This window comes from Macaca nemestrina, chromosome 19 (genome assembly GCF_043159975.1).
Source record: "Macaca nemestrina isolate mMacNem1 chromosome 19, mMacNem.hap1, whole genome shotgun sequence".
NCBI lineage: Eukaryota > Metazoa > Chordata > Mammalia > Primates > Cercopithecidae > Macaca > Macaca nemestrina.
The window spans coordinates 63,311,903-63,333,063 of record NC_092143.1 but is presented as its reverse complement, the minus strand read 5'-3'; the positions used below and the strand labels follow the sequence as shown (position 1 = coordinate 63,333,063).

Here is a 21,161-nt window from a genome sequence, read left to right as displayed (position 1 = left end):
TCTTAACCTACTCATTATTGTGTAACTTTTTGAGAAAAAGATTTTTTGAGTTTTTATGGTTAAAAGTTCTATGATTTCAGGGTTTTGGTTCTATAGAATTATGTAACCATTTTTGCTTTGCTGTATGAAATTAAGTGCGTATTTTTGAAATTATTTTCCAATTTTCTAGTTTATTAATATAAGCGTATTAAGGAAACCAGAGATTCAGGTTGGCTGAAATGAGTATTCAGTTAAGAACTTATAATAAAATGTCAACAGAGGAATGAATTTTTCATTAGTGAGTACTTTTAGAGCAGAAGAGATAGTAAAATCTATTAGAAAATGTTTAATATCTTGTTTCACCCTCACTTCAATTGGGAAGAAATTAGTCTAAGGTTTAACTGTACTCATGGAAGGGCAATATTTCCAAATTGAGAAAACAAGGACTTCACCTGGGAATTATTTTGCATTCGTGTTACTTCTGAGTTGGTTAAAAAACTAAAGAACACTAACATGGACGTAGAGCTATTGGATCAGACTTACACAAATATAGAATAAGCATTTGACTAAGTGGTGTTTAAAAGCTTAGAAGAGCAAACTAAACCCAGAGTAATCGGGCAAATGGAGATAATAAATTCCAGAGTAGAAATCAATGAAACATAAAAAGTAAAGAAAATAAAAACAAAAGCTAGTTCTCTAAGAAAATTTTAAAAATTGATAAATTCTAGTCAGTCTGATCAGGAAGAAAAGAGGTAAGACCAAACATGTCGGTATCAAAAATAAGAGAGGTGACATTACTACAGATAATACAGATATTAAAATTACAATAAAGGCTTCCAGGTTTTGGTTTGGCAAGTGAGAAGCTTGGAAGTTGTCATTCCATCCCCAAAACAAGTAAAAAGCTGAACAAACTGAAAAATCAATAACTCTGCTTAGATTTGTCAGAGATTTGAGGTCATATGACAAACCATTGCCTCCCATATTGGAAAGAAACAGGCTGATACAGGCAGTCTCCAGTTATGTGAGCAGAAACCCACAAGCACAAGACTCTGAGGGAGTCAGTGCTGGAGTAGGAAGACCCAAACTTTAATTGACAAATTGCTGGAGGCTCAGCGTGAACAACTCTGTGATTTAAAATGTCCAGGGAGACCAGTTGTACTGAGAGCTGAAATAAGTGCTCAGTCATCCCCATAATTTTGTGAATTCTGTCCCCAGGAGCTCTACTAGGTCTGAAAGTGAGTATCAGAAAATATCCCCTAATACTTCCAGTGGAGCAGGAAAAAAAAAAAAAAACACAAAACAAAACAAAACAAAACAAAAACAGCAAAACATTCAAAAAAGAAAGAAAGAATTCTGAAATATATCAAAGGATTCTGTTCTTAACAAGGCCTGCCCTAAGATAAACTATTTTACCAGAACCTAACCTACCGGGGCTATATCAGAGCCTAATTTACCTGGGGAAAGGAAAACTCACAAAGTCAGCCCCTTCCAGCCACTCTGTTCTACCTAACGAAGAGGGGGAATGCTGAGAAACACCTGCAAAATTCACAGTCCAGGGGTGCAGACTCACCAAAAGACTGAGACCTAATCATAGGAATATAGAATGCTTGCCTACCCACATCTTATCACTGCATCACTAAAGGCCTATTCCCTATAGCTCCTTTTACCCAGTACATCCTGTCCGCCTTTCAACAGAACAATTATAAGGTATACTTAAAGGCAAAAACAGTCTGAAGAGACAAAACAATTGTCTTTAAGTGGCTCTGTGGGAGCATGGGGGACATTTGGGTAATACTTGGAAAGAAGCTTGTATGGGAACCTTGTCAGTGATGTCCATAGGATCTCAGAAAAATAAAGGTGACCAGTCTGAGTCACCACTCAACTAATGAATCAGTAATTGATTCTCCAACAGGACTGTCAAAAGAATCCTCGAGAGGGATAGGTGGCTCTAGGAGTACAGTAAGTCCTCACTAGCATCATGGATAAGTTCTTAGAAATTGTCACTAGATTGTAACGCAACTGGGTTATAACTGCAACTGGATTATAATTGCAGCTGCAACTTAGAGGAGAATCAATTACTGTTTCATCAGTTGAGCACCAAAGGAAGAAGCTGTGTGGTATGTAGGGGCCATGCTTTATAAAATTGGGTATTTTTAAACACTAGATTTATCTTCCACATGGCAAGATGTTCCCAATATTGGGACATAGGCTTGTGGAGTGCAATTGAAGGGGACGTTGGCTGAGAATAGACCTAGCATTTAATTTTTTACATAACTTCATTCTTTTAATTTCTTATATAACAAGTATTGAATATATAAGAATTACATATTACATGTGCATGGATATATAACTGTGTTAAGAAATAAGTACAGTACCTGTTGTTTCCTGACTTTTTAATAATTGCCATTCTAACTGGTATGAGATGGTATCTCATTGTGGTTTTGATTTGCATTCTCTGATGGCCACAGTTTCTTAATCCAGTCTGTCATTGATGGACATTTGGGTTGGTTCCAAGTCTTTGCTATTTTGAATAGTACCGCAATAAACATATGTGTGCATGTGTCTTTATAGCAGCATGATTTATAATCCTTTGGGTATATACCCAGTAATGGGATGGCTGGGTCAAATGGTATTTCTAGTTCTAGATCCTTGAGGAATCACCACAGTCTTCCACAATGGTTGAACTAGTTTGCAGTCCCACCAACAGTGTAAAAGTGTTCCTATTTCTCCACATCCTTATGCAGCCATAAAAAAGAATGAGTTCGTGTCCTTTGTAGGGACATGGATGCAGCTGGAAACCGTCATTCTTAACAGACTATCCCAAGAACAGAAAACCAAACACCGTATGTTCTCACTCATAGGTGGGAATTGAACAGTGAGAACACTTGGACACAGGAAGGGGAACATCACACACCAGGGCCTGTTATAGGGTAGGGGGAGGGGGGGAGGGATAGCATTAGGAGATATACCTAATGTAAATGATGAGTTAATGGGTGTAGCACACCTACATGGCACATGTATACATATGTAACAAACCTGCACGCTGTGCACATGTACCCTAGAATATAAAGTATAATAAAAAAAATTCCTGAAAAAAAAAAAAAGAAAGAAGTACAGTAAATCCTTACTTAACATCGTCAATAGGTTCTTGGAAACTGTGACTTTAAGCAAAATGACCTATAATAGGTTGTCAAATAATGCTGCTTCTTTCAATCTCATTTTGTTGTTGATGAGAACAAAAAAATGGTTTAATTATACATTGTTTCACTTATAGTTGCAGTTGCTAAGAGCCTATCCATGATGTTAAGTGAGAATTTACTGTACTGCTATCAGAGGGAAACATTTTTAAATTGAATTTCTAAAAATATTTTTTTCCTTTAAGCATGCTTGTTGGTCATTTTAACATATAAATAGCAAGTTTCTTATTTCAGCTCTTGAAATGTGCTTTGTTTTTTGCAAATAACAGTTGGTGAATAAAAAAATGATAACAGAGGCAAATTATTAATAATTTTATAATGATAAATCTGAAAACATGAACACATTTCATGAATGATAAAATTAACAAATCCCTTTCCAGAAGAAATACATAACTTGAATGACTCTATATCTATTAAGGAAATTGAGTTTATAATTGAAACTGTCCTAAATGAATTCTATAAACTACTTAAGGAAGAAGTAATAACTATTCTGCAAAACATCCTCCGTAAAATGGAAAAGAGAATACTTTCTAACTCATTTTATGAGGCCAAAATTATCGCAATGCAAAACCAGACAAAGGCATTATAGAAACATAAATCTGCAGGTCAATATCCCCCATATTTACACTAAATTATAAACAAACTTCAACTCAAATACAAAATTGAATAAGAAGGACAAAATATCATAACCAAGTGAGGCTGATCCTAAGAACTCAAATTGGTGTGTGTGTATATATATATATATATATATACAGTCTTTTTTTTTTTTTTTTTTTTTTTTGAGGCGTAGTCTCCCTCTGTGGCCCAGGCTGGAGTGCAGTGGTGTGATTTGGCTCACTGCAAGCTCTGCCTCCCGGGTTCACGCCATTCTCCTGCCTCAGCCTCCCGAGTAGCTGGGATTGCAGGCGCCCGCCACCATGCCCGGCTAATTTTGTTTGTATTTTTAGTAGAGATGCGATTTCACCGTGTTAGCCAGGATGGTCTCGATCTCCTGACCTCGTGCTCCGCCTGCCTCGGCCTCCCAAAATGCTGGGAATACAGGCGTGAGCCACCGCGCCCGGCCAAGTTGGTTAACATTTTGTACAAGCAATGTAATTCACCAATAAAGTTTAAAAAAGAGGAAAAAATATGATTGTTTTAACAGATAAAGAAAAACACTGGATTAAGTCCAAATGATAAAGACTCATAAAAAACTGTCAGTAAACTAGGAAACAAACAAGTTAAGAGGTGGATGTTCCATGCCCATATGCTGCCCATCAATGTCAGATATGACTTATGTATAAGACTGATAGAACTGTTTAAGTAAATACAATATCCTAAATGCGGTAAAAAGAGGTTTGTGGAAAACCTGCAGCTAATATTATATTTAACAGTGAAAGAATGAATATTTTACCCTTGAGATGATGAAGCAAACAAAGTCTACTCTCGCCACTTTTACTCGACATTATTTTGGAACAAATATAATAAAGTGCGACAGAAATAAAAGGCATCTAGATTTGAAAGGAAGAAGTTAAACTGCATTTTTCACAGATGAAGAATCACTTATGTAGAAAATCTAATGGAATCTACAGGAAAGCTACCAAATCTAAAAAGTAAGTTTAAAATGCAGCACACTAAAATAAACAATTGTATTTCTCCATTTTATGCATTGCATTTCTAGCAATGAACTACTGAAAGCAGAAATTTTTTTAAAACAAGACAATTTCAAAACATTGAACAATATAAAATTGGGATAAATCTGACAAAAGACAAGCATGGCCTGTACACTCTACACATCCATGTCCTGTACTATCAAACATCACTGGGGGACATTAAAGAGGACTTAAATAAATGGTGGTATTAGTGGTTGTTTTGCGTTTGAAGGCTCAATATAGTTAAAGGCTCAGTTCTTCCCAAAAGGATCCACAGATTCAACGAAGTCCCATTCTAAATCCTGGGAACTTTTTTGTTTTGGTTTGGTTTGGTTTTTGTACAAACTGACTAGCTGATTCTAAACTTCATATGGGAAGGCAAGGAACCAAGAATAACCACAACTTTGAAAAGATAAAGTGGAAGGACATACAATACCTGATTCAATATTCATTATAAGATAATCATGACATTATAGTTATTTGACATGAAGGCAGATGTCAGTATAACAGAATAGACAATTCAGAAATAGAGCCCATATTTGTTAAAAATATATGGACAAAATATTATATATAAAAATGTAAAGACAGTTCAATGGAAAAGGTCAGTCTTTAATACATGGTGCTAGAACAATTCAATATCCATGTGCAAAAAATAATATTTGATTCATCACGCACAATATAAAATTTGTTCAAAATTAATCACAGACCTGAATGTAAAACCTTAAAGAGTCTAAAAGAAAACAGGAGAAAATTTATGTGACTTTGGGTTAGACAAAAATTTCTTATATATGATACTAACTGCATAATGTGTAAAAGATAAAAACAATAAATTTAACTTTTAAATGAAACACTTTATTTTCAAAATCAATGTTAAGAGAATGACAAGACAAGCTCCAGATTTGAAGAAAGTATTTCTAAAGCATACATCTAATGAATAACTTGCATCCATAATATCTGTAGGAATTTTAAGACCCAATAATAAAAAAATCCAAATAAAAAATGGACAGAAGATTTGAATAAACAATTCAAAAAGGACATACGGATAGCAAGTAAGTACATAAAAACTTGCCCCAATTGCTAATAATTCATTAGGGAAATGCAAATTAAAACCACAATGAGATCCCACTAAATACCTACTGAAATATCTATAATCTAAATGATTGACAATGCCATGTTTTGTCAAGGGTATGGAAAAACTGTACCTCTCCTACACAGCTGGTGGGAATATAAAATGGCATGACCACTTCAAAAAATGTTTTTGAAGTTTCTTAAAAAATTCAGTATACACCTGCTATATGATCCAGTCATTCCACCCACAGGTATTTGCCCAAGATAATAAAGGCATAGGTTCATACAATGACTAGTACATAAATGTTTGTACTAGCTTTATTTGTAGTAGCCAAACATTGCAAACAATCCAAATGTCTGTCAATAGTTGAATGGAGAAACAAAATGTAGTATAATCCTGAAATAGAATGCTACTCAGCAATAATAAGAAACTCATTATTGATACACGTAATAGCATGGATGGATCTCAAAAAATTATGCTAAGTGAAAGAAGCCATATGAAAAAAGAGTACATAAAGTTTGATTTTAATTTTATGAAATTCTAGAAAATACAACTTAATTTTTTTGACAAAAAGCTGATCGGTGGTCGCCTAGGGACAGGGGCACGTTAGAGTTGGGCCAAAGGGGGAATTGAAAAGGTCTACAGGGAAACTTGTGGAGGTTATGGATGTGTTCATAATCTTGATTGTGATGACATACTTATACAGGGTGTATATGTCAAAACGTATTAAATTGTGCAACTTAAACATACATAGTTTATTATATGGGAACTATATCTTCCATAAAGCTGTTCATAAAAAATACAAAATTGACACTATTCAAAATAAATACGCACAATAAAACTTCGTATCCATTTATTTAGCCATATGCAATTAACTTTTTTTATTCTGTATTTTGAATCAACAATATGCATTCATGGTTTTGATCTGCTATAGACTAAAAAGAATCCAGAAAACTTTTATTCAATCCACTCATTTTTGTCTGAAAATTATTTAAGGGTTGTCGGCTTGTAAGCTTTTACCCAAGAGTCTATTTTTTGAATCATCAATAATTCATAGTAGCTAGTATAATCCTTTTCATAAGCCTTGAGACACAATTCTAGCCAATAGCTTTTAGCAGATCCTTGAGGCAAACATCAGATGAAAGCAGCTGTTTTTTATATATTTTATAATGAGACTGAAATATAGTTAATTTATTACTGTTGTCAGTACCAGGGTAATTGAAGAGAGTAAAATTTCTATGTGGGTACAATATATAACTATTTCATCGTAGTTTGATCAATAGATCTCCTGAGGGTGAGGACATTTCTATGGATAACAAGAGTTTAACAAATCACTACAAGTCTCCAAGGCTTTCCTATGGAGTGTAGAAACTTAACCTAGGGAAGTCTGAGTGTGTCTTTTATTTTAAAATTTTCCTACGCAGTTTATACAATAGTTTGAAGCTAATTAAGAAACATGAGAAAGAATTCTAATATTCCTAGCATCACTCTTTTTATGGCAAATCATTGTGATTTTTTCCTGTGACTGCTGTGGTAAATCTGAAAAATGGTTTGAGGTGTGAAAGGTATCCTAAAGTTTCATTTTCCTTCGATTCAACCCTGGAGAGGCAAACTATAAAGAGTTGTCAGAGTGGATTTTGTCACTTCATTAGGTCAAGTTTACAAATGCCAGAGTAACAATATTATAGTTCAGTAAATTTTAAAATTAAACACAGAAGAAGAAAACACAATTGTACAGAATGTTAGCTCTTATGTAGGTAAGGAACTGTTTGTTTTCAATTAACCATGAGAAAGTCAACAAAAAAGCAGTGAAGGTTATTCTGGTGAAATATGAAATCTCTGCTCTCTGACCTGATTACATAGAAAGTTGAAAAATAAAAATAACCTTTTACTATCCCTCATTAAAGCTTGCAAAACCAATTTATTCTTTTAACAAAGAGAAAGTCAAATTCTAGTTTTACATGATTATATTATTTGACATTTCAGGTTTATGAGTTCCCCTGAAAAATTATCTTACAAATGAGCCCTTAATATGGAAAGGATTTTGCTGAATTTTTAATATCTTTTATAGCATTTTTTCAGACTCAGCGAATACAAACTAAAAGCCATAGAGTCTCCTTTTCTCAAACTTTCTAAAGTTTGTGAAGTCTCTGGAAGTTTCTAAATATTTCTAAAGCTTTGTCTTTCAGTATGTTCTTTCATATGAAACAGACTGACAGTTTAGTCCGACACTATTACTACTCTCTTTTTTCCTTGAAAAAGAAAATGTCATCACATCACGTTGTATATGGAGTTGTATTTCTTCTCACTGTGGTTCCTAGTATAGTCATAACCACCTACATTAATGTAACTTTTAACCAAAATAATACTTTCTGTTTGATAGAGAAAACTAGGAGATGAGAAAACAGTCTCATGGAGAAGCATTTTTGCAGTTAGCAAAACTCATGATACTTATACCAAAATTTCCTATGGGTAACCATATTTTATACCTTCTTAAAATAGCAAAAATAATTTTTTTCTTAATGTAAGCCCAAGATACAACTACTGTATAACATATAAGCAGAATAAGCAAAGATGTATTATACAAATTGGAATTATGATTAGTCAGCATGGTTTCACTGCTCTGCATTACTTAGAAATTATCCAGATATCCAAAACTTATTTATCATTTAACTTGACTTGATGTTAATTCAAAATTTTAAGTTAAGGATTTTAGAAATCATGTTTGCATTGACACAAAACATAATTACCCTTATAAAAACATTTTTTATAAATATGATTTAATTTAGTTGAATCTAAAGTCACATTTCTATAATCTTGAACATTATGTAGCAGTCATATTATTTTCTTTAATCCATAAAGGAACTTAGAAAGTTTATATTAACCATTCAGTATGATATTGGCTGTGTGTGTGCCATAAATAGCTCTTATTATTTTGAGATACATCCCATCAATACCTAATTTATTGAGAGTTTTTAGCATAAAGGGCTGTTGAATTTTGTCAAAGGCCTTTTCTGCATCTATTGAGATTATCATGTAGTTTTTGTCTTTGGTTCTGTTTATATGCTGGATTGCATTTATTGATTTGTGTATGTTGAACCAGCCTTGCATCCCAGGGATGAAGCCCACTTGATCATGGTGGATAAGCCTTTTCATGTGCTGCTGGATTTGGTTTGCCAGTATTTTATTGAGGATTTTTGCATTGATGTTCATCAGGGATATTGGTCTAAAATTCTCTTTTTATGTTGTGTCTCTGCCAGGCTTTGGTATCAGGATGATATTGGCCTCATAAAATGAGTTAGGGAGGATTCTCTCTTTTTCTATTGATTGGAATAATTTCAGAAGGAATGGGACCAGCTCCTCCTTGTACCTCTGATAGAATTCGGCTGTGAATCCATCTAGTTCTGGACTTTTTTTCGTTGGTAGGCTATTAATTATTGCCTCAATTTCAGAGCCTGTTATTGGTCTATTCAGGGATTCAGCTTCTTCCTGGTTTAGTCTTGGGAGGGTGTATGTGTTCTGGAATTTATCAATTTCTTCCAGGTTTTTTAGTTTATTTGCATAGAGGTGTTTATAGTATTCTCTGATGGTAGTTTGTATCTCTGTGGGATTGGTGGTGATATCCCCTTTATCATTTTTTATTGCGTCTATTTGATTCTTCTCTCTTTTCTTCTTTATTAGTCTTGCTAGCGGTCTATCAATTTTGTTGATCATTTCAAACAACCTGCTCTTGGATTCATTCATTTTTTAAGGGTTTTTTGTCTCTATCTCCTTCAGTTCTGCTCTGATCTTAGTTATTTCTTGCCTTCTGCTAGCTTTTTAATGTGTTTGCTTTTGCTTCTCTAGTTCTTTTAATTGTGATGCTAGGGTGTCAATTTTAGATCTTTCCTGCTTTCTCTTGTGGGCATTTAGTGCTATAAATTTCCCCCTACACACTGCTTTAAATGTGTCCCAGAGATTCTGGTATGTTGTATCTTTGTTCTCACATCTTTATTTCTGCCTTCATTTCGTTATGTACCCAGTAGTCATTCAGGAGCAGGTTGCTCAATTTCTGTGTAGTTGAGCGGTTTTGATTGAGTTTCTTAGTCCTGAGTTCTAGTTTGATTGCACTGTGGTCTGAGAGACAGTTTGTTATAATTTCTCTTCTTGTACATTTGCTGAGGAGTGCTTTACTTCCAACTATGTGGTCAATTTTGGAATAAGTGCGATGTGGTGCTGAGAAGAATGTATATTCTGTTGATTTGGGGTGGAGAGTTCTGTAAATGTCTATTAGGTCCGCTTGGTGCAGACTAAGTTCAATTCCTGGATATCCTTTTTAACTTTGTCTTGTGGATCTGTCTAATGTTGACAGTGGGGAGTTAAAGTCTCCCGTTATAATTGTGTGGGAGTCTAAGTCTCTTTATAGGTCTCTAAGGACTTGCTTTATGAATCTGGGTGCTCCTGTATTGGGTACATACGTATTTAGGATAGTTAGCTCTTCTTGTAGAATTGATCCCTTTACCATTATGTAATGGCCTTCTTTGTCTCTTTTGATCTTTGTTGGTTTAAAGTCTGTTTTATTAGAGACTAGTATTGCAACCCGTGTCTTTTTTTTGTTTTCCATTTGCTTGGTAGATCTTCCTCCATCCCTTTATTTTGAGCCTATGTGTGTCTCTGCATGTGATATGGGTCTCCTGAATACAGCACAATGATCAGTCTTGACTCTATATCCAATTTGCCATTCTGTGTCTTTTAATTGGATCTTTTAGCCCATTTACATTTAGGGTTAATATTGTTATGTGTGAATTTGGTCCTGTCATTATGATGTTCGCTGGTTATTTTGCTTGTTAGTTGATGCAGTTTCTTCCTAGCATCAATGGTCTTTACAATTTGGCATATTTTTGCAGTGGCTGGTACTGGTTCTTCCTTTCCAGAAAACCGGTACAAGATATGGATGCCCTCTCTCACCACTCCTATTCAACATAGTGTTGGAACTTCTGGCCAGGGCAATCAGGCAGGAGAAAGAAATAAAGGGTATTCAATTAGGAAGAGAGGAAGTAAAATTGTCCCTGTTTGTAGATGACATGATTGTATATTTAGAAAACCCCATCGTCTCAGCCCACAATCTCAAGCTGATAAGCAACTTCAGCAAAGTCTCAGGATACAAAATCAATGTACAAAAATCACAATCATTTTTATACACCGATAACAGACACACAGAGAGTGAAATCATGAGTGAACTCCCATTCACAATTGCTTCAAAGAGAATAAAATAGCTAGGAATCCAGCTTACAGGGGATGTGAAGGACCTCTTCAAGGAGAACTACAAAACGCTGCTCAAAACATAAAAGAGGACACAAACAAATGGAAGAGCATTTCATACTCATGGATAGGAATAATTAATATCTTGAAAATGGCCATACTGCCCAAGGTAATTTATAGATTCAATCCCATCCCCCTCAAGTTACCAATGACTTTCTTCACAGATTTGGAAAAAACTACTTTAAAGTTCATATGGAATCAAAAAAGAGCCCACATTGCCAAGACAATCCTAAGCCAAAAGAACAAAGCTGGAGGCATCATGCTACCTGACTTCAAAGTATACTACAAGGCTACAGTAACCAAAATAGCATGGTACTGGTACCAAAATCGAGATATAGACCAATGGAACAGAACAGAGCCCTCAGAAATAATATCACACATCAATAACCATCTGATCTTTGACAAACCTGACAAAAACAAGCAATGGGGAAAGGATTCCCTATGTAATAAATGGTGCTGGGAAAACTGGCTAGCCATATGTAGAAAGCTGAAACTGGATCCCTTCCTTACACCTTACACAAAAATTAACTCAAGATAGATTAAAGACTGAAATGTTAGACTTAAAATCATAGAAACCCTAGAAGAAAACCTAGGCAATACCATCCAGGACATGGGCATGGGCAAGGACTTCATGTCTAAAACACCAAAAGCAATGGCAACAAAAGCCAAAATTGACAAATGGGATCTAATTAAACTAAAGAGCTTCTGCACAGCAAAAGAAACTACCATCAGAGTGAACAGTCAGCCTACAGAATGGGAGAAAATTTTTGCAATCTACTCATCTGACAAAGAGCTAATATCCAGAATCTACAAAGAACTCAAACAAATTTACAAGAAAAAAAAACAAACAATCCCATCAAAATGTGGGCAAAGGATATGAACAGACACTTCTCAAAAGAAGACATTTATGCAGCCAACAGACACATGAAAAAATGCTCATCATCACTGGCCATCAGAGAAATGCAAATCAAAACCACAATGAGATACCATCTCACACCAGTTAGAATGACTATCATTAAAGGGTCAGGAAAAAGCAGGTGCTGGAGAGGAAGTGGAGAAATAGGAACACTTTTACACTGTTCGTGGGACTGTAAACTAGTTCAACCATTGTGGAAGACAGGGTGGCGATTCCTCAAGGATCTAGAACTAGAAATCCCATTTGACTCAGCCATCCCATTATTGGGTATCTACCCAAAGGATTATAAATCATGCTGCTATAAAGACACGTGCACACGTATGTTTATTGCAGCACCATTCACGATAGCAAAGACTTGGAACCAACCCAAATATCCATCAATGATAGACTGGATTAGGAAAATGTGACACATATATACCATGGAATACTATGCAGCCATAAAAAAGGATGAGTTCATGTCTTTTGTAGGGACATGGATGCGGCTGAAAACCATTCTCAGCAAACTATCGCAAGGACAAAAAAACAAACACCGCATATTCTCACTCATAGGTGAGAATTGAACAATGAGAACATTTGGACACAGGAAGGGGAACATCACACACCGGGACCTGTCTTGGGGTTGGGGGAGGGGAGAGAGATAGCATCAGGAGATATACCTAATGTAAATGATGAGTTGATGGGTGCAGCACACCAACATGGCACATGTATACATATGTAACAAAACTTCACGTTGTGCACATGTACCCTAGAACTTAAAGTATAATAATAATAATAATGAAATAAAAATTTAAAAGTTTAGATTAACTAGTTTCTTCATGAGAAAACAAGCTTATGATTTTATAAAAGTAAAATGTAATGTTGTATTATACTTAATGCTGATAAATCAGACAAAAAATATATAGTTTTTTTTTTTAGTTTCTTAGCCTATAATTATTAAAGATGCCTGATTTGTCCGAAGACTTGTCTTAATTTTGTGGACTTGAATGTTTAAATGTTTCTAAGTTAGCATTCTATAAGAAATATTTTGTTTTCCAAAATCTTACACACTTGTGTTAATTCTATTTGTCAACTTGACTGGGTTAAGGGATACTCAGATATCTAGTAAAACATCTTTGAGTGTGTCTGTGAGTGTGTTTCTGGAAGAGATTAGCACTTGCATTGGTAAACTGAATAAAGAATATCCACCTTTACCAATGTGAGCCTGCATTATCTAATCAATTGAAGGCCCAAATAGAACAAAAACAGGGAGGAAGGGCGAATCCTCTTTCTTTCTTCTGAAGTTGGACCATTCATCTTCTTATGCCCTCATACTCCAGAGTTCCTGGTTTTCAGGACTTGAGACTCCAGAACATACACCAGTATTTCCCACCCGGTTCTCGGGCCTTTGGTCTTGGACTGGTAATTGCATCATTGGCTCCCCTAGCTTTCAGGACTTCAAAGTTAGTCTGAATTACACCACCAGCTTCTTCTGTCTTCAGCTTGCAGATGGCAGATGGTAGAACTTCTTTTTCTCCATAATCATGTGAGCCAATTCCCATAATAAATTTCCTCTTATATATGTCTCTATATATATCCTATTGGTTCCGTTTTTCTTGAGAACCTAATACAACACTTAAAGTAATAAACAAGTTGCTATATTTTCTATGAATTTTGACTATGTTCAATTTATATATAGACATATAAGTACTTATTTAACTGTATGAGGCAATTTCAAAAGATCTCCTTTAATTTAAGAGATATTATAAATAATCCATTTATTAATACCTTCCAGATATAGAAAAAGATTTTATGTTCACACAATGAGATATAAAGGCTTTTTTAAATTACAAAAAATACTTTATATCTTTAGTTCTATAATTTTGGCCATAAATCAAAAAGAAACATAGACTCACAAAAATTCTCCAGTCTGTGTCTCAAAGACTGTCGTTCCCAGTGAACATATATTTTTAATGGATTTGAGATCATAAATTGATGTACACATAAACCAAATGCTAACTAGATTCTCTGTCATAGATCCCTCTAAGGAATAGGATTTCAATCATCTATCTAACAGGTATCACCAAATGGTCTTCTGTAAAACCAAATCCTTAATTATTGCTACAAATGGAAAATAATGTATAGCCTGTGTGAATCCAAAATGTAAATAAAACACAAAATCACACTTAAAAGCAAAACTAGAAAGACAAAGTTAAAGTTTTTTACTGGTTGGAGTTAAATATGGGAATTAAAAAAATACCCACCAGGTCATAGTATATATACATTTTTTTGGCAAGAGAGTTTACTTGGCTGTCTCAGGTGAATCTACATGGACAACTCAGTGACAGCTCTAAAAATCAGTGAAGAATTAGTTTTGATAGGGCCTAATCATGACTTTTATGCAAATATAAAATAAGTACAATGTAAACATTTTGTTCAACTTATTAAGTAATGAGAAAAGCATCTTAAAGTTAAAAGCAATCAAAAGAACATTTAAGAAACTAGCCAAATGTTTGTATGTATGTCTAGATATATATATGTCTAGGTGTCACACGTCTGCATGCATGTTTGTGTTTATTATATCTGCATCCCTATCTACATCTGTATCATCTATATGATGGTTTTTTGAAGTATCAGTTTGAGTAGGCTAAACTCCAGTCCCCAGGATTCCTTTTATAGTATGTGTCTTGTTAACATGGGTCCCTAGGGATATTCCTTTGAGGGATTTGAAGGACAGAGGAAGGCAGTGAGTGTTTTATGGCAAACATTTCTCCCAGTTATTCAACCAAACACTAATTTAGGTATTTTTGTAAATAAATTTTGCAAATGTAATTAAAGCACTTTATGTCAATTGACATTAAGTTAATTAAGAGACAAATTATCTTGACTGGGAACGACAATCAGTTTGAAGAACTTTGGAAGAGGACGGAGACCTTCCCTAAGATCAAAGATTCAAAGAGCTCCTGGGTCTGAAATTACTGTCCTTTTCCTGGGGTTCTTCTTTTCCAGCTGCCACCTGTGGACAACAAACTTCCTTCAACCCAACACTTTGAAAGTAATTCCTACTTATGATTTTTTTCCTGTGTGCTCTCTTACAGACTTTAGGCTTCCTTAGCTATCCTCTAGAATTGTATAAGATGATTCCTTATAAGCATTATAAATATATAGGTGCTTATAAAAATAAATTTGTAACATATAGTACATTCAAATAGATATGTATAATCTCCTACTGGGTCTTCTTCTCTGATTGAACCTAATATAATACAAAAGTTAGTAAAAATGTTTTAGGATAATTGAAGAATTAGATACATAACTGGTTAATGTCCAACAGGGCAATAACTTATAACTTTTATAATTATCACTTTCACCAGGTTGAAATTATTTTTATCTCTGAAAGAACAGCATCTATAAATTAACATGAAATTTCTCAAAATCTATGACTTTGTTGGATTTAACTACATATATTTTCTGAGATAATCATTGGGTGGTCTTTCACTTGAATAATATTGAAAGGTTATGTTGCTTATATTTTTGTCTGTTTTTCTAAATTTTGAATAATTTACCATAATATATTAAGGATTATCTTTTTTACTTAAAAGATAATTTACAAACTGGGTAATATATTTGAAATTCATATCACTGACAAAACATTAAGTGAAGAATATATAGTCTTTAAGTCAATGAAAAAAACAGCTCACTGGAAAAATGGATAAAAGCAGCAGATGCTGGAGAGGATGTGGAGAAACAGGAACAGTTTTACACTGTCAATGGGAGTACAAACTAGTTCAACTATTGTGGAAGACAGTGTGATAATTTCTCAAGGATCTAGAACCAGAAGTATCATTTGACCCAGCCATCCCATTACTGGGTATATACCCAAAGGATTTGCTACTATAAAGACACATGCACACGTATATTTATTGCAGCACTATTCACAATAGCAAAGACTTGGAACCAACCCAAATGTCCATCAGTGATAGACTGGATTAAGAAAATGTGGCATGGAGTACTATACAGCCATAAAAAAGGATGCATTCTTGTCCTTTGCTGGGACATGGATGAAGCTGGAAACCATCATTCTGAGCAAACTATCACAATGACAGAAAACCAAACACTGCATATTCTCACTCATAGGTGGGAATTGAACAATGAGAACACTTGAACACAGGGTGGGGAACATCACATATCGGGGCCTGTCATGGGGTAGGGGACAGGGGGAGGGATAGCATTAGGAGAAATACTTAATGTAAATGATGAGTTAATGGGTGCAGCAAACCAACATGGCACAGGTATACATATGCAACAAACCTGCAAGTTGTGCACATGTACCCTAGAACTTAAAGTATTAAAAAAAAAAGGTAGAAATAAAAAAGAATTTAAAAAAAAGAAAATTGGGCAAAAGACGTGAACATGAGTTTTACAGAAATTAAATAGCGTTTGATCATGATATTGTTTGGCTCTGTGTCCCCACCCAAATCTTATCTGGAATTGTAATCCCCACGTTTTAAAGAGGTACCTGGTGGGAGGTGACTGGATCATGGGGCGGCTTCCTCCATGCTGTTCTCGTGATAGTGAAGGAGTTCTCAGGAGATCTGATGGTTTTAAAAGTGGCAATTTTCACTTGTTCTCTCTCTCTCCTGCCATCTTGTGAAGAAGGTGCCTATTTACCCTTCACCCTCTGCCATGTGGAACTTTGAGTTCATTAAACCTCTTTTGTTTATAAATTACACAGTCTCAGGTAGTATCTTTATAGCAGTGTGAAAACAAACTAATACAGGCCAATAATCATGTAGAGAAATGTTCTACTTTATTTGAGATTAGAGAAACATAAATTTGGACTGTGCATAGACACCATTTCATACCCATTCTATTTGCAAACTGGTAAGTGTGATGCCATGAAATGATGGGGAGAATGTGGATTTAAAAGACTCGTAAATTGTTGTGGGTAACCACTTTAAAATATTTTAGCATTCCTCTGTGTGGGTAAATATTTACACGTCAAATAGTAACAGATTCAAATTCCTTCTCTATACCCACGAGAAAATATTATACATATACACCAGGAGTCACATACAAAGATGGTTACTAGAGATTTAGACATATCTTTAAGAGAAAAACAAGAAAAATTCATTCGATTAAAAAAACCAGATATATTCATATAGAAAAATATTGTTTAGTAGTGAAATAAATGAATCACACCTAGTTACATGTAACAACAGAATGATATTGAATGAAATATAGAATAGATGAAACATAGAATAATATTGACCCTAAAATTAATTTCTATAACATTATATCAAGGCCACTGTGTTGTAAACATTCACATTGAATTTCTTGTACAAGTCACCCTCCAGTGAGCCATGTTGGTGCCACTGCACTCCAGCCTGGGTGACAACACAAGACCGTGTCTCAAAAAAAAAAAAGAAAAGAAAAAGAAAAAAAAGAAATTAAACCACCTTAAAACATGGACTATTGCATTTGCCAATATGAAGGTATTAGTGACCTTGAAGAAAGTGTTTTCTGTGGGGTTTTGGAGACAAAAACCTGATTAAATTAAAATCATGGAGGAATGGGAGATGAGAAGATGGAAACTGTACAAACAGTTCTTGTGAGGATTTTTTTTTTTTTCCTGTGGAGCAATGAAGATCTATTTCAGAGCTACATAGAGATATGGTATCAGAGACTTTTTGTTTAATATCAGAGAAATTGCAGCATGCATTTGCACTGATGTAGGTGATGCAGAGGAAATTGAGGAATAATTACTGGGGCAAAGTCCTTGAGAAAGTGAGAGTGGATGGAAGCCCATAGAATGGTGGGTTTTAGAATATGAGCAATTCATCTGCTATAATGGAAAACCTGGCAATGCTTATCAATACATACATACAGCCTGGTAGATTTGATGGTGAGAAGGGTAAGGAGCTTCATTTTTCCCAACTGAGAGTGATGAGGAGTCAGATGTTGATGGTATGAGGAGAGATGGGAAATGTGAAAGAGATATTTAGAGAAAGGGAAAGAAAATTGACTAAGGGTCCTCTATAAAGAACGCTGGGAATAGCCATTTGAGGTTTGTGCTCCAGTCAGCATCAGAGTGTTTTTCTTCAGTCATGTTTAACTGTTCAGGTACTGTCAAGAAATAAACAGAAAGCTGGTTTCCCTAGGGTTGAAGTTTACCTGGCTAGTACCATGAAGAGGGGGCAAGGGAGTTGAACTTCCATATATGGAGTAATTATAATGGGAGATCATGTGATCCAAAGGCAGATCCTGTGGTATCTCATAGATCACTATAAGAACTGTGGCCTTTACTTAGAGTGAAACAAAACAAAACAAAACAAAAAACAAACAAAAAAAACATCAGAAAGTGTTGAGTAGAAGATTGACATGATTCAACTTTCGCTGTGTCTAGGACAGAAGGAGCATGGGAGATGGGTTCAGGAGGGCCATGTCTCCCTGGTCCTTTTAGTACATTGAAACACGAGTATTTTAGTAGGCAGCATACACTTAAAATGCAGTAGCTCAAATATTCCCACATCCCCTGTAAAGGTAGGTGTTAACACATTCACTTTACAGAAGAGAAATCTGAGGTTCTAAGAGGTAAAATCACCCAATTAAAATCTCTCTCAACTCAGAGGTGGCAGAACCAAGATTCAATCATGAATATGAACTAAAAGGAAAAGAGAAAGACATCTTTGAATTTAATGGAAGGTAGGGAAAATTTATACTAATGTTTTTTGTTTGTTTGTTTTTGTTTCTTTGGTTTTGTCCAGAGGGACTTTGATGTGGCAAGTTGTAAGGGATTTTTTAAACTAGGCTTTGTAATGCATAAAATAGACATGATCTGTTATGATAAGTTTTAGCTGGTATTGATGATGATGATAATGATGATGATGATGATGATGATGATGACTTTATTGGTCAGCTTTCTGAGCTCCCACAGGTGCCTTGTGCTATCCTAAACAACTCATATGTGTCAATTAATTTAATCTCCACAATGATCTTCCATGTATAGAATAAGCAGGACCCATGGGAAAAAACCAGAACCCCCCCTGTATTTTCACCCTCACAGTCCATTTACACCTTCTATGGAGGTGGTGTTACTCCAGTCACTGAATGCAAACTCAGGAAGTCACATCATTTTTCTGATGGATTTTAGGTAAAGTTTTTTTTTACTTCAAGGTACCAGTCTCTATTAGAATGGCATTTTGATATAATAATAAACACTTCATTCCTCAATGCAAGTTAAGGCCCCTCCTCTCTTAACTAAGGGGAGAGAAATATAATTGGATTTCCTGTGATTCTCCTTTATCTCCATTTCTCCTTAGTCTGTTTTCGGATCCCTCCTTGGTTGGATTGGGTAGAGGGTAAGGAGGAGAGGTAAGGAGGTTATGACAATTCTTACTTCCTCAGTATTGTCCTCATGCTCTCTGAGACTGACTGATATTTACAGCTGACTCTTTCATAGGGTACTTGTGGATTTTCTGTGATGCTCCTGCTGAATCTTTTTGATTGCAACTTCATTTGTCTCTGTGCAACTTTCTAATTTAACATACTTTCATATTTAAAAATTGGTAGTATAATTAGCTCCATTTTACAGACAAGAAAATAGGCACAGAGAATTTAAGAAATTTACCCATGTTCACACAGGCAGTGAGTAGTAGAGTCCATCTAATTTCTGAGCTTGATTTTGAAGCTTATACTCTTAACCACTAAGCTAAGTAATGGCAGGAGTGCCAAGCTGATACATCTCTCACTCACATCCCAGGCAAAAAGCAAACTGGATTCTGGGACAGCAGGACAGAGCCTAAGCAGCACACACAAGAGATCGCTTTCTTGAAACGGCATGCCATAGACATTGACTAAAGCCCCCTTTTAGAGAAGGAGCCTTGATGTGCCACTTTCAGTGTCAAAAACCAACTGGGAGCAGAACCAAAGAGTCTGTGAAAGGTGCATACTCTGGTCTTATAGCAGTCATACTTGCCGTTGGGTCCAGCTAGAGAACAGGGTTGAGAAGAGTATTGTTCTTCTCTAGATTTTTTTAAATGGGTACATTGTGTATCCTAAAAGAATAAGCCAAATGCAAGAGTTGGAATTTAATCTTTAGCTGCCCCATCTTGGATGGCACAGGGCTCTGAGATCCTATCTAGCAGGATGGAGAATGAAGGTTAAGCATAATGATTATTGCAACATATTTATCTATAACAGATATCTTGTGCATTTTAGCAGTTACACCAGATATCAGAGTTGGTTCTAAATAAGGATCCCAGGACCTTCAGCAATACCCCAGAGTGTACCTAAAGCTAGTTCACTCAGCCCTAAATGCATGAAATAATCTGCACTCCTACAAGTACAGATTTAACTCCTTTTAGCATTGGCCTGCTTAAAACAATCCCCCAATTTAGATTCTTAACCACCTGGATCTGAACCACTTTAGAAATCATTTGTCATTCTATTTTTTTCCCATCTCCCTCATTAGGAGAGAGACTTATCCACTTATCTTCTATTTATGAGTTTTCACTCTGATGGTTCACCGTCTTTACATCTAGGTGCCTGCTTTACTTTTTTTTTCTTAGCTACTGCTTTTGTCTTTGATTATTAATTCTACAGACAGTCTTTTGAATAACATTTTGTTTGATGTGTAACTGCCACACAGATCTCTCAAGAGTCGCCCTGCATTGCCTTACACCAGAGGAGGCATAGTGAGGAGGGACGTGGAGCTGTCCAGCTTCTCCAGTGCATAGAAACAGGATACATGCCAGAATCAAGTCTGTGGTACATGCTGAGAAGCAGATCAACCTGCCTATCAGAGCACGGGGATTTTTAGGGCACGATTAGCAGTGAAGTGTGGTCAATATGGCAAGAGTGGGGTGTGGGCTGGGAGACAGCAATCCAGTGTTAACTTAAAAATCACAAGGTCTTTATAAATTTGGAAAAGGAGACATTTTTCTTACTAAGTATTACAGCCTGCAAGGTGGCCATTCTGACAGGCTGGGAAGTGTGCTTCAGGCTGAAGCCATTACCAGGCACTTGGAAAGTGAAGGTATTCAGGTAGGAGCTTTCTGCTGAAAAGATTGGCTAAACATATATATTCAATGGGT

The 21,161-nt window shown here is 35.5% G+C and overlaps 1 long non-coding RNA gene across 16 annotated transcripts in view; it reads left to right on the top strand.

Moving 5' to 3' along the window:
• Positions 1-21,161, top strand: part of LOC105465505 (uncharacterized) — a 327,965-nt gene that overhangs the window by 270,852 nt on the left and 35,952 nt on the right. The gene's annotated exons all lie outside the window — the stretch shown is intronic.